This window comes from Choloepus didactylus, chromosome 6, assembly GCF_015220235.1.
Source record: "Choloepus didactylus isolate mChoDid1 chromosome 6, mChoDid1.pri, whole genome shotgun sequence".
Classification (NCBI taxonomy): Eukaryota; Metazoa; Chordata; class Mammalia; order Pilosa; family Megalonychidae; genus Choloepus; species Choloepus didactylus.
This window is the reverse complement of record NC_051312.1, coordinates 58,987,104-58,999,451: the sequence shown is the minus strand read 5'-3', so window position 1 is coordinate 58,999,451 and position 12,348 is coordinate 58,987,104. Positions and strand designations below refer to the sequence as shown.

General features: G+C 36.9%; 1 pseudogene; it reads left to right on the top strand.

Annotated features, from left to right (window-relative positions):
- Nucleotides 1-8,332: 8,332 nt before the first annotated feature.
- LOC119535716 lies at nt 8,333-8,853 on the top strand (annotated as a pseudogene).
- The last annotated feature ends 3,495 nt before the right edge of the window (nt 8,854-12,348 follow it).

The following is a 12,348-nucleotide window of genomic DNA, read 5'->3' as shown; positions in this document are numbered from 1 at the left end:
GACCCCCTCAGTCAAATAACTTGATCCAGGTGGGGAAATCATTACATACACTCATACACATACTCTCACACACACTTATACACCAACACCCTATTTTAATGCAAAATATTCAAATGTATTGACTCATCCAAGCCCTGTGAGTAACCTTCTTTGTGACCTGGGGCAAACCACATCATCTTTCAGTTGTCAATATCCTCAACTACAAAATGAGACACTGAAATAAATTATCTCGGAGGTAGCCAACAGCGTTCAAATCCAAAGATAAATTGTTCACTGTTACTTAAACCAATGTTATTTCAAGTGAAAACTTAACTGCTTTTTTCCATACTACAAAACAAGTGCTCTTTGTTCTTCATTAAGTGAGGGGAGAGCTACAGAGCATAAATACATTTGAGAATGTATGCTTTTTTTTTAATATTCCAAAATATTCTTATGCTCACTGAAATCCGCAAGTTGTTGAAAAAATTTGGAAAAACATTATTTTTTTTCTGTGAAATAAATGCCTTTACCTCAGAGACTCACTATTTCCAAATTTCCCAGGTCGTAGGATTTGAGGATTGAACACATTTAAGGATGGCACTTTCTGTGGAAGTTTCAATTTCAGGCAATCCAGGGCTTGAATCTTAGGCTTCTATATTCATATCTGTCCCAAAGCAGTGGTCCTCAGGGAGTGAGGCACTTAAGGCTGTCAGATTTGATTCTGAAAAGAAAAAAAAAAAAAAAAAAAGCACACACAATAATATTTTCACTATGAAGTAGTATTTATCTCCATGGTTGTCCTTTATTTAACTCTTTCTTTTTAAATTTTCCTCTTATCCCTACAGGTGTCCAGTTAATTTTGTCACTATATTTATAACAATTTTATTTAAGACCCTTTCAATAACACAACCATGTTGCTGAGTTTGAGTCTTCCAGAGGTTTTCTAGAAAGGCACTAGTGATAAGGTCACCTAGGACAAAGATTTTTTTCCCTAACTTCTCTGATCTAGTTGTGTGTTTTTTCACATGAGAAGAGTGGGAAATTGCTCCGTATCCAAATACAACCCACTTGCCCGAGGCAGGACCTCTGGGGCATTAGAAACTGTTCTTTCTTCTCAAAACATTTCCACTATTTGAATCCTCTCCATTTCAAACAATGTTCTCAGTAATACCCACAACACTTGTATAATTGTAAAGACTCCCAAGGAAACTACCTGGCAATCTGTGACTAATTTGGATGTAGAAATTCTGATATGTTTGCTCATAGAAAGTTATATTGCTTTATCATCACATATTATTTACTGTTGATAAAGGAAGAAGCAATACATGATTGTTTAAACTATTATGACAATGAAAATTCAGCAATGTGAACTTTAATTGAATATTTGTTTATTGTGTGGATTAAGGCTCAAGTTCAGAAAAACACAGAAGTTAGAGAAGCTGTGTTCAAACAACAGCTTTACAACAAACACATTAGTAACCATTCACCAAGTCGTTCAGTCATGTTATGACCCTGTTGCCTCATCCACAAAAGGGAGGGATTTTGGGAATTCTAAATACCCTTCCGTATGGCTACACTAGAATTCTTCATCTCATACATCAGTCTGCTAAGGTGATAAGTTAAGTCTCCTGAGCAGTTTTCAAAGGCAAAATGAAGTTGATTGAAAGATTGTTCCCAACATAAGAGAAATAATAAAACTGTACACAGAGCACTACAAAATGATGTCATAGGAGACAGAGGCTATTTACTTGTTCTGGGAAAATAGTAAAATAAAATATGAAGTGAAAGGCAGCGGGGAGATGGCCATGGATGTTAAAACTGAGCAACGGGATTCTGATGGAGGGTGGAGCAACACATTCTGGGGCAAATAAAATTTTGGGGGGAAATGTTCAAAATATAAATTGTGGGGGGAAATGTTCAAAATATATAAGCTTTAGAGATGGTGATGTGAAGAATCTGAACCAATGAACCAAATGTGCAAAGGTATGTTGTACAGGAGGGCATTTCTGACTTGGATCAAAAAATGCACTTTAAAGCTTCTTTCTGGCTCCTTCCCCACCACACCCAGCTTTGAGAGTCTAATAGTCTCTGTTAATAAATCATAATTCCTGAGACCTGTCAGCATCTTAAGTACCAGAAATGTTATTATAAGTCTCTCCATCTTTGACAAAACATGCCCTGATTCAAGAATTCATTTCTCAATGGGACCAAAGTGGACATATCCAGAAATGAAGATTTTTTTCCTCCTTAAGGAAATAATAATAGGATGGCTCCCTTAGAGCACTTTGAGCTATGGTGAAGTTTTCTCTCAGAAGCAGCCCGTGTACAACTTTCCTTGATTTGCCAGACTCTTGTAACTTCCAAACAAGGTGTAAGAGCTGAAGCCCAACTGCTCTTAATGGAGAGTGACCACAATCGTAGTGTTGCAGAATGAATCAAGCATAGAGGGGTTCCAAAATGCAGGGGTTTGGATGGCATCTTAATTCACATTTGGCAGTAGGGAGCCCTATACTCACAATTAGATTCAAGTTTAACTTTAGATTTCCTCCCAATCACTTAGTCTCCATTACATGCAACTTTTAAATGAAGACTAGTCTACTTTCCAAGGAAACTTCTGCTAGAGCATATTAGAAAGAAAAATGACATCATAAGGATTTAAATATGGAGAAGACATTTTAAAACTTCCTGCTATTAGACTAACCAACTATTATCATCAGTTATAGTGGTGATAACTGTATCATGGTCTAGTGGATGAGAAATAGAATGAGGAGAGTAAAAGCCTTCATTCTGATTCTACCTCTGTCATTCGCTCACTGGGCACTTTCCCAAAAGTCGAGACATTTCAGCTCTCATTTCTAATGCTTAATTATTAAAAGAATTAGTTGACTTCTGATTCACCAAAGACATGCATGAAATGAGTAGATAAAAAGTGAATTGAAAACACAAAATGTCCTTAGTTAAAAAGGTACTGTAGGGTAATGCTCTTCAACCTGAATAACTCAAGAATATTTACAATCACTTCTTATGGATCCTTAACAGATCACTTCCCATTAGGAAGGTGGGATTGAAATATATTTTATGTTTTTTATGTTTTATGGCTGAATGTTGCTTGGTTTCATTGTTGTTTCAGCAATATCTACCCTTAATCCTTTCAAAAATTTACAATCTATAGCAAACAATTCCAAAAGAGAAAGTAGGATCAAATTTTAAAAGCAGGAAAAGATAAGCATCACACTGCAAATCTTCTATGAAATCACATCATTTCAAGAGGCTGCTCCATTTTAGTAACTTTATGGGTAGTAATCAAAAGTAAACTTGTTTTCTGGTAATTTCCACTTGTATCATATGTTTAAAAAAAAAGAAGTCTACAGAGTTATAGCCTTATAGTAATTGAGTCTTGTTGGACCAAAACAAATATAAGTTTACTCTGCCACTTCCACATGGGAGTGCATATCTCTAAAGGACCACCGCCTCACTTGCACAAAACTCCCAATCCAGAGTACAACTATGTGCTCATGCAGGTCACAATCATTTATACTGGAAAATATATCTAGGAATAAATCCTATCCAATTTCTAGAGCTTTCCAGGTGTGGATAAACAGTTATCTGCTTGGATTAATCTACCTTTCTATGCTAGAACTTGAGTCATTAAAGATCACCTCTGCCACAGCATCCCAAGACCAGGCCTAGCTCATGCTCTCTTTCATCGGCAAAAGATTTTTCAATCAACAGGGAGACAGCAATGCTAGAGAAAGTAGTCATTCTTTCCAGAAAATTATTAAAGTTGACCAGACTCCCTAAAACTCCAATGGTGCAAAACTTTCTTCTCTTCCTAGTGTGCTTACATTCATCCACTCTCTCATTCAATCAATGTTTATTGAGCACCTACTATATGTCAGACACCGTGCTAGGCTTTAGTAGTACAAATGTGGCTGAGACAGTCCCCGTTCTGAGGAAGTTCATGGTTTAGTTTGGCAGAAATATAAGTAATAAATTACTGCAAGTGATAAGTACTATGAAAGGTCTGGTACAGAGTACTGGGGTAGGGAGGAGACCAGAAAGGAGTTCTGGAAAATTAATTTGAGTCTTGAAGGATAAGTTGTCATCATCTAGCAACAAGGCTGAAGAGGGGTACAGGAGTCCTGAAAGTAGTACAATATATCTGATGCATGAAATGGAGAGTAGAGAAAGATGGAATAGAGGAAAATAGGATATATTTTTAAAGGAGTACTGAGATTTACTCAAGTCTTAGTACTAAGCTTTCTTTGTGGCTATGATGAAGGAAAAAGACATGGCTTCAATTCTTCTGGACAGTGCAGGAAATGTTATATTTAGGTCAGCTATAGAGATGATGTGCACATTTTACTGAATGTCAATTTTACAGCTAATAACTAGTGCAACCATGCTCATTGAAGGAAAATACAAGCTTTAATTCCTTTTTCAGAGAGGACAAATTGAAGTGGGAGAAGAAATACTTTCTTAAGAAATCAAGAAATATTCCCATTTCACAGATGAGGAAATTGAAGGATAAAGGTCAATGAGGCTAATTCCTATATTAATATACCTTCTAAAACCAGAATTAAAATTTACTAAACCAGGAAACTAGGTCTACACAGCAAATTATATGGCATAATGATCATTTGATATGCACTCAGGAAAAGCCAGGTTCTTTCTCCAAGTTGACTGGTGAAGCAGGCAGATGACTATCTACTCTGCAAATGAGGATGGAGGCCCCTTTCATTTCTAACCCTCTTGGATTCTGAAATACTAGACAAATAATTTTACTTATTTACCCACTAGTTTTAGAAAAGTGTAAATGGTAGAATGATCTTACCGTTTTATTAAGGGCAAGTTAACCTGATGGGTAGATTGGGTTGAGACATTTCTGCATAAGCCTTAAGAGTTCAAAGTGCTTCACGGTGCTGATGCTGCTTTGAATACAGGTACGAAGCCGCTCCCAGCAAGATGCCTCAACAAATTGCTGTTGTATCAGGGACCTTCCCCATATTCCCCAAGTCTATTCCATTTGCTTCCACTTCAGGACTCTCCTGTAGATACTGTGGGTCAAGATGGAGAGTGCTAGAAAACCTAGAAGCAAGGGACTTAGCTCTTAAGCTCTCAGCAGACATCATCTGGTATGAGTAAAGTTTACATGAAACTTAGTGCACAACTGAATATTTTTAAATCAATTTTTCTCATCTAGCCACAAATTTGTTAACTTATAAAACTGTGGGTCCTCGGTGCGCGACTGGCTCCCTTGACCACCGGCGACTCCCCTCCTCGGAGCGGCTCTCTCCAAGGCAGAGCTTTGCGTCATCGCCTCTGCCTGCACCGCGGCGCCCCGCGACAGCCTCCGCCGCCTCAGCCTGCTTCGCAGCAGTCTCAGGCCGGCGGTATCGTTAGGCCACAATCTGTAACAAGGAAACATACTCCTTAGTTCTGTGGTGTTCTTGGTCCCACATTTACGGACTTCCTGAAGGGCAGTAGAGATACTGCCAGGCGCAGCACGACTTCTGTGCAGACAAGTAAACAGTAAGAAACCCACCAACAAACCCCTATAAGAGTGGTTCACCTGGACACAGAAGTGTTGAATTGAAATCCGCGGAGCATTTTACAAGAGTTCTGACCTGGATGGGGTGAACCTCAGTGCACTTCTTTATATTGCCTCGGTATTACTGAAGAATCGTTCGCTGCTTCTTGTTAGGAGGTTCATTTCATTTCCCATTACTCCCAACATCATATTCAAAGCACTGAGAATTTCAAGTGGAATATTTTGAAGTAGACTTCAGTTTCTTTACAACATTTCTGTATTCAATTTTTTTATTAACTTTATCAAAAAAAAATAAAAATAAATTAAAATTTCCAGATAAAATAAAACAAAGGAGCAGGAAAAATAAATATCCTGATATAACTTCATTGCTTCCAATATGCTCCTACCATACCACAAAAATTTTAACAAACCATAGCCATTCCTGAACATTCCCATATCATTGAGATTACCCTCAATAGCTTATCTGTTCTTATTAGATTTTCATTCCCCCTTTACTAACTGCCATCTATCTATAGGTCCCCTATATTCTACAATAAGAGTTCACATTAGTGGTCCATACAATGTCTCTCCTTTTCTGTCTGACATAATTTCACTCAACATTATGTCCTCAAGGTTTATCCATGTTGTCATAAGCTTCATGACTTTGTTCCTTCTTACTGCTGTGTGGTATTCCATCATATGTATGGACCACGTTTTGTTTAGCCACTTATCTGATGTAGGACATTTAGGTTGTTTATATTTCTTGGCAATTGTGAACAATGTCACAATAAACATCAGTCTGCAAATATCTGCTCATATCACTGTTCTCAGATCTTCTGGGTATATACCGAGAAGTGAAATTGCTGGATTGAAGGGTAACTTGATATCTAGATTCCTAAGGAACTGCCAAACTGTCTTCCAGAGTGGCTGTACCATTATATAGTCCCACAAGCAATGAATAAGAGTTCCAATTTCTCCACATCCTCTCCAGCATTTATAGTTTCCTGTTTGTTTAATGGCAGCCATTCTTACTGATGTGAGATGAGACCTCATTGTGGTCTTGATTTGCATCTCCCTAATAGTTAGCAAAGTTGAACATTTTTTCATGTGTTTTTTAGCCATTTGTATTTCCTCTTCAGAGAAATGTCTTTTCATATATTTTTCCCATTTTATAATTGGGCAATTTATACTGTTGTCATTGAGTTGTAAGATTTCTTTATATATACAAGATATCAGTCTCTTATCAGATACATGGTTTCCAAATATATTCTCCCATTGAGTTGGCTGTCTCTTTACCTTTTGACAAATTTCTTTGAGGTACAGAAGCTTTTATTTCTGAGGAGTTCTCATTTATCTATTATTTTCTTTTGTTGCTTGTGCTTTAGGTTTAAGGTCTAAGAAACAGCCTCCTAATACTAGGTCTTGAAGATGTTTCCCTCCATTATCTTCTAGGAGCTTTATGGTGCAGTCTCTTATATTGAGATCTTTGATCCATGCCAAATTAATTTTATTATGGGGTATGAGGTCGGGGTCCTCTTTCATTCTTTTAGATATAGATATCCAATTCTCCCAGCTCCATTTGTTGAAGAGACTGTTATGGCCCAATTCAGTGGATTTTGGAGTCTTTTCAAAAATCAGTTGACCATAGATCTGGGGGTCAATTTCTGAATTCTCAATTTGATTCCGTTGATCAATATGTCTATCTTTTTACAAATACCATGCTATTTTGACTACTGTGGATTTATAGTAGTCCTCCCACTTCATTTTTCTTTTTTAAAATATTTTCAGCAATTCAAGGCATCTTTCACTTCCAAATAAATTTGATGTGAATTGCATTAAATCTGTAGATCAGTTTGGGTAGAACTGACATCTTAACTACATTTAGCCTTCCCATCCATGAACAAGGAATATCTCTCCATCTCTTTAGGTCACCTTCTATTTCCTTTAGCAGAGTTATATAATTTTATGTGTAAAGCTCTTTTACATCCTTGGTTAAGTGTGTTCCTAGGTACTTATTTTCTTTTAATTTCTATTGAGGATGGGATCTTTTTCTTGAGTGTCTCTTCAGTTATGTCATTTCTACTATATTGAAACATTACAGACTTATGTGCATTAATTGTATATCCTGCCACTTTGTTAAATTTATTTATTAACTTAAGCAGGTGTACCATCAATTTCTCAGGGTTTTCCAAGTATAAGATCATATTATCTGCGAATAATGAGAGTTTTGTTTCTTCCTTTCCAATTTGGATGTTGTTTCTTTCTTTTTCTTTCTGAATTGCTCTGGCTAGAACTTCTAGCACAATATTGAATAATAGTGGAGATGATGGGCAACTTTGTCTCATTCCTGATCTTAGGGGAAAGGCTTTCAGTCTTTTACCATTGAGCAATATACTGGCTGTGGGTTTTTCATATATGTCCTTTATCATATTGAGGATGTTTCCTTCTATTCCTAACTTTTGAAGTGTTTTTATCATAAAAGGATGTTGGATTTTGTCAAATACTTTCTCAGCATCTATTGAAATGATAATATGATCATCAGGACAATTCCGCTAATGAACATAGATGCAAAAATTCTCAACAAAATACTTGAAAACCTAATTCAAAGACACATTAAAAAAATCATACACCCTGCCAAGTGGGCCTCATGCCAGGTATGCAAGGGTGGTTGAACATAAGAAAATCAATCAACACAATAAAACACATTAACAAATCAGAAGGGAAAAATCAAATCAAATCAAATGCATTCATTTTTTAAAAATTCTTTCATAACCCTATTGAGTGTTTTTTTTGTTTGTTTGTTTTGTTTTTAACTAAATTACCATGGCTCAAATGAATTGCCAATCTCCTGGGGAAGTCACATAGAAGAACATGAGATTTCTTATTACACACAATCCAACCAATGCAACCATAAGCATATTTATAAAGGAACCTAAGAAGTATGGAATTACCACAATAGTAAGAATATGTGAAGCAACTTATGACACTACTCTTATGGAGAAAGAAGGCATCCATGTTCTTCAATGGCCTTTTGATAATGGTGTACCACCATCCAACCAGATTGCTGACAATTGACTAAGTCTTGAAAACTTAAGTTTGGTGAAGAATCTGGTTGCTGCATTGCTGTACATTGTGTTGCAGGTCTTGGGAGAGCTCCAGTGCTTGTTGCCCTAGCTTTGATTGAAGGTGGAATGAAATATGAAGATGTAATATGGTTCATAAGACAAAAATGGTATGGAGCCTTTAACAGCAAGCCACTTTTGCATTTGTAGAAGTATCATCTTAAAATGTTGCTGCACTTCAAAGACTCCAATGGTCACAGAAACAACTGTTGCATTCAATAAAACTGGGGTGCCTGAAGCTATTGTCTTGGAAGTAGAATTCCAGAGAGGAAGGACCTAATTTATCATACATATTAGCCAACATATTGATGAATAAGTCTCATGAAGCTTCCATAGGAGTATGGAAAAGTGGTTTTACCATGCTACAAGTTTGAAAGAATTGCAACCTCTTTGTTTGGGGTGCAATCAGCCTGTTTGGACACCTAGCAAAAGATTCTTGCTGGTCAGTATTTAAAATGGGTTTATCATTTGTAACAATTGACCTTTCCTAAAATCATGCAGTATTGAGTTATGTCTTCTTTGAATCTATTCTCATGCCAAAATTTTAGCAATCTATGAGAAATTTAGAGAGATTAGGCCCAAAATACACAACACAATGCTTATATATCTTTAGTATCATACAGAACTTAAAAACCCAGGAACTATGAATACTCCAGACCTTATGTGGTTTATTCCTTTGGTCATTTCAAACATTGAAAGTAGGGCCTATACGGTTATTTGCCTGTTCATTTTATGTTTACATCTCCCACATTTGTACCAGCATACGTTAGATTTGCACAATCATTGAATTGTGTTGTATTTTTACCTATTCTTACACTGATTACTTAATGACTATCTATAAATCTCATTTTTGATGTTAGAGAAAACCTCTATTTTGAAAATCTACCTTGTACATAAGCACATGTCTTTAATGTCTCCAGACAAAGAAAGCCTTAAAGTCAATTTAACATTTGCGCTTTGGGGTGCAACTTAACCAGGAGGGCCTAACTAATGAAAGAAGGAACTATTGAATATTTTTAGAAAAATGTTGCTTTTATCTTGTGCAGAACATGTAGAATATGCTCTTTAATTTAGTAAATATTTTTTAAAAGTAGAGGTGCTTTGTTATGGTAACTACAATAATTCTTAATCATAAAATTTCTGAAATTCTTTTAATTTTTTCCATTTGCAGTAGTTGTTTACCAACTATTATATTTGTTTGAAGTGTGATTTTTTTCCTTTACTTCCCAACCTCATTTGCAAAAACTGAAGTAGAATTCTGCTAATGATTTAGCAGACGTCTAATATTTTATACGCCTTTTAAGGTATGTAACTTAATATTTAGTTACTTGATCATTTTTTTATTATGTAATTGATAAAATGATGATTTGTACTAATGTTAGTTCAAATCTGGAAATGTGTGATTATTGTTCTGTGGGAGAAATAATTTGTCAGTGTTCACCAGGTTGTAGAAACCTAGTGCAAGAGCTTAAACATCTAAATGAATAATGAAGTCCAAAAAAAAAAAAAAAGTGACCTTGGGACCTGGGTACTGATGGTTACTGAGCACTTACTATGGGACTTTCACTTTGCTACATATTTTACATATACTAACTAACTTAATCCTTCTACTTACCCTATAATTATTACCATTATCTTTCTTAACAATTGAAGAAAACAATTGGGGCATAGAGATGTTAGTTAACTTGCCATGGCTGCATATGTGCTAAACTATGTACCCAGAACTGAAATCAAAACAGTGTGATTTCACCGTCTTCATTCTAAACCACTACATACATTTCCTCTACAGGATGAAGATACAACCACTCCAGCTTCAGTTTATTTATCCTGAAGATACATCACACTTGGTGAAGTAATTTTGTATTTACAAAGAATTCTCATTCTTCGCCTTCTCTGGAATCAACTTGTTCTTGTTTGCTAATGCTGCTCTTTTGCAAAATAGCAGAAATGGATTGGCTTTTATAAAGGGGGCTTATTTGGTTACAAAGTTACAGTCTTAAGGCCTTAAAGTGTCCAAGGTAAGGCATCAACAAAGGTATCTTCAATGGAGAAAGGCCATTGGCATCCGGGAAACCTCCATTAGCTGGTAAGGCACCTGGCTGGTGTTTGCTTGCTCCCAGGTTGCGTTTCAAAATGGCGTTCTCCAAAGTGTTGCTCTTGGGGCATTTTGTCCTCTCTTAGCTGCAGTTCCTCTTCAAACTGTTACTCTCAGTTGCTCTCCAAAATGTCACTGTTAGCTGCTCTGCACCTGGGCTGTGTGGCTCTTTTTAAAGTACTCCTGTGATCCAATTAAGACCCATTCTGAATGGGTGGGGCAACACCTCCATGGAAATTATCCAATGAAAGATCTTGCTGACAGCTGATTGAGTCACATCTCCATGGAAACACTCAATCAAAAGATTCCAATCTAATCAACACTGTGCTGGTTTGGGTGTATAATGTCCCCAAAAATGCCATTATCTTTGATGCAGTCTTGTGTGGGCAGGAAACGTATTGGTGTTGATTGGATTGGAGACTTTTGATTGGATGTTTCTGTGGAGATGTGATCAATCAATTGTGGGCAAGATCTTGCATTGGATAATTTCCATGGAGGTGTGGTCCCATCCATTCAGTGTGGGCCTTGATTAGCTTACTGCAGCACTATATAAGCTCATACAGAAGGAGCAAGCTTGCTACAGCCAAGAGGGACACTTTGAAGAATGCACAGGTGCTGAGAGAGGAGCTGCAGATGAGAGACAGTTTGAACACAGCCATTGAAAGCAGAGTCTTGCTCTGGAGAAGCTAAGAGAGGACAAACACCCAAAGAGCAACTGAGAGTGACATTTGGAAGAGGAGATACGGCCTAGAGAGGAACATCCTGGGAGAAAGCCATTTTGAAACCAGAACTTGGAGCAGATGCCAGTCACGTGCCTTCCCAGCTAACAGAAGTTTTTCTGGACACCATTAGCCATCCTCCAGTGAAGGTACCCTTTGTTGATTGACACTTTATGGCCTTAAGACTACAACTTTATAACCAAATAAACCCCCTTTTATAAAAGCCAATCCATTTCTGGTGTTTTGCATTCTGGCAGCATTAGCAAACTAGAACAAACACTAATATGTCTGCCTCCACAGGATTGTATCAAAGATAATGGTGTTTTGGGGGCCATAATACATCTAAACTGGCACAATATGTGATGAAGTCTTATGCAAGTCATTTGATCTATCTGTGATTCCTTTCTCATCTATAACTTGGGGACTGTATACCTGTCTTGCTTGCTTTGATGCCTTAATGTTAGGTTCGTATGAGAGCACAGATTTAAAAGATAACGGAAATCGAAATTTGAGCTCTGCATGTGAGAGGTTAACTGATCTAAGCAATGAAATGCATTACCTCTTTATGGACCAACAGTGCCATATATTTCTGGGAAGAAATTTTCATTGACAGCATAGAATGTGCCAGGCACTGTGCTTGGCACTTCTTAAAGTTCATCTCAACTGATTTCACAGCCTTGATAGTGTGTCATTTTCACTTTACTGATGAGAAAATCCAGGCCCAGAAGGGTTAATTATCTGCCCCAGATCATACAGCTAGTAACATAAGAATAGGAATTCACATCTAAAAAAGGTGAAGGAAGCAGCAGATGAGAGTAGAATCAGGTAAACAGGACAACTGGAAGGATAAAGTATCATATTAAACAATGGATGAGAAACCATCAAGGAGGCAATCATTTGATG